General features: G+C 55.4%; 1 long non-coding RNA gene across 1 annotated transcript in view; it reads left to right on the plus strand.

Annotated features, from left to right (window-relative positions):
• The first annotated feature begins 771 nt into the window (after positions 1–771).
• LOC103269172 overlaps positions 772–2,630 on the plus strand; it is an 8,012-nt gene continuing 6,153 nt past the window's right edge. Inside the window, exon 1 of the long non-coding RNA XR_504862.1 lies at positions 772–1,096. This is a non-coding gene — a long non-coding RNA (uncharacterized LOC103269172). The remainder of the gene's footprint in view (positions 1,097–2,630) is intronic.

Consider the following 2,630-nt stretch of genomic DNA (forward strand, 5'->3'; position numbering starts at 1 on the left):
GCCCTCACGCGGGCCCCAGCCTGCAGAGGGGGGCGTGAGAAGCGCTGCTGTGCCAAGGGGCTCATAGCCAGAGGCCTCTCCGGGGCACAGCTAAATGGCAGGGCCTGCGGGGCGGTCTGGGTACGTGGAGAGGCGGGAGCCGCGGAAGCGAGGGGCAGGAGGCGCGCGGGGACACGACTCCGACCTTCCCCAGAGCCCCCGACCGCCTTCCCCGGGCGCTGCAATCGGTCATCACCTCCTTTCCGTTCTTCTACCGTCCCAAGGGCTGAGGCTGGGCAACCCTGGCCCTGCCTCCCTCCCGAACTACCACCAGCGAGTAGCTCGCGAGTGGGCGCGGCGTGGGGGGCCTGGGGACGCGGGAGCGTCGAGCCTGGAAGGGGCGCGGGGACAGGACGCCCGCTGCGTGCCCTAGCCGGGCCTCTTCTCCCGGCGCTGCAGACCGACGCGTGGAGGCTGAGCGAGGTGGACGAGGACTTCAGCCTGGGCCCGTTACCCCTGTGCCGCGATCATGCCACGCGCGGCGGGGAATGGTGCCCCGGCGCGCAGCGCCCGCTTCCGCCGGGGAGGCCGCTTCCTTGGGCTCAGCTTCCACCAGGCTCCCAGCGGAACTGTGAGCTCCGCCCCGCCCCAGACTCCGCCCCTGGGACCGGCTGTGTCCTTCTGGGGCTTTTTCTGTGCGGCCCGGCAATTTGCGGCCTAGCTGTCCCTTCGGCTGGAAGCCCGGCTCCTGCCCTATTCTGATCCCGCACCTCTTCCTCTTTTCGCAGTCTCACCTTTCTCCGGCTCCGCCCCCGGCAAGTTTAGTTCCTTCTATCCAGGACTCGCCCACGGTCTATTCGTGGGTCTCTCCAGAACACAACACACCCAGACCAGTCCGAAGCCTTGTCAGTTCTGTCCCCGTGGTCCCTGCGCTGCGGTTCCGCTTGTGTGTAGATCTGGCCTAGGGGCCCCCAGAGGCTGGATGGGTACGCTTCCGGAGCTGGGTCCCTGACTGCTGGTTCTGCTACGCTCCGGCCAGTCCTTGGCTGGTCCCCAGAGGCTCGAAGGCCAAGATCGCTTACCCTGTCTGGAAACGTTTGCACCGGCCCCTGGAGAGGTAAGGAGCCTCTCATCCTCTTCCAGGCTCTCTCCCGGGGGACTCTTTCTGGAAGGGGAGGGGGTGCTATCTGCAAGGAACCTTGAGAACTGTTAGGCCTTTCTTGGTGACCATCCCCATTTGCACACCCTCACCAAGAGAGATCATTACTTGCTAGGAACCCCAACTCCGCCCAGAGAGAAAAAGCACCGTTTTGCACTAAACTGAAATTTCCTTCTCTGGAACAACCTCCATACACACACGACCTCCTCTCTGAGGGCTGTGCCCACAGAGATGTTATCTGTTCCCTCTGTCTCCAGGTAATGGTAGCGCCAACCAAGGTCCTGAGGGAGTTTTTGTGCTTTGAGGATAGTAGACTACATCCCTATCTGAAATGAATAAACTCTGTTTATTCATTTATTCATCCAGCACTGAGTGCAGGGACTGCCATGGTGGCTGGCCTGGACATGCCAGAGACCAGCAATCCACTGAGATAAGGAGCAACACAGGGGAAATGCCCCCCTCCTACTAAGATGACTTCAGGTAATCCAAAGATTTCCCTAATAATAATAAAAGAATAGATGAGACTTGAAAGAGGAGGAGGAGTTAGTCAGTAGGAGGAAGGCCACTCCAGGTAGAGGGAACTGCTGGTGTATAGATGCGGAGAGCTGGGTCATTTGTCCTGTTTGGGGGGGAATTGCAAGTATAGTCATCCCCTCTTATCCCCAGTGGATGCCTAAAGCCAAGGATAGTACCAAACCCTATATATACTATGTTTTTCCTATGCATATGTACTCATGATAAAGCTTAATTTATAAATTAGCTGGGCACAGTAGCTCAGCCTGTAATCCCAGCACTTTGGGAGGCGGAGGTGAGAGGATTGCCTGAGCTCAGGGGTTCGAAACGAGCCTGAGCAACATGGTGAGACCTCATCTCTACAATAAATTAAAAGAAAAAAAATTAGCCGGGTGTGGTGGCGCATGGCATATACCTGTGGTTCCAGCTACTTGGAAGACTGAGGTGGAAGGATCACTTGAGCCCAACAGGTTGAAGCTGCAGTGGATGTGAGCATGCCACTGCACTCCAACCTGGGTAACATAGTGACTCTGACTAAAAAAAATGTATAAATTAGGCACAGTAGTAGATTAACAGCAACTAAGAATAAAGTAGAACAATTATTATAATATACTGTAATAACAGTAGTGTAAATGTGGTCTCTTTCTCTCTAGATACCATATTATACTAAATTCACCCTTGTGATGAAGTGATGTAACGAGATACTGCAAAGTGAATGACTTTGGCATTGTGATGCAGGGTTAGGCTACTATTGAACTTGAACACAACCACAATAACTGCCACAATTGCTCTGATAACTGAGACAGCTAATAAGTGACTAACAGATACATAGATATACAGTATGGATACGTTGAATAAAGGGATGATTTGCCGGGCTCGGTGGCTCAGCCTGCAACCCCGCGCTTTAGGAGGCTGAGGCGAGTGGATTGCCTGAGCCCGCGGGTCCGAGACCCACCTGGGCAACTTGGCGAGACCTCAT

This window comes from Carlito syrichta, unplaced genomic scaffold, assembly GCF_000164805.1.
Source record: "Carlito syrichta isolate Samal-C Ts95f unplaced genomic scaffold, Tarsius_syrichta-2.0.1 Scaffold309100, whole genome shotgun sequence".
Classification (NCBI taxonomy): Eukaryota; Metazoa; Chordata; class Mammalia; order Primates; family Tarsiidae; genus Carlito; species Carlito syrichta.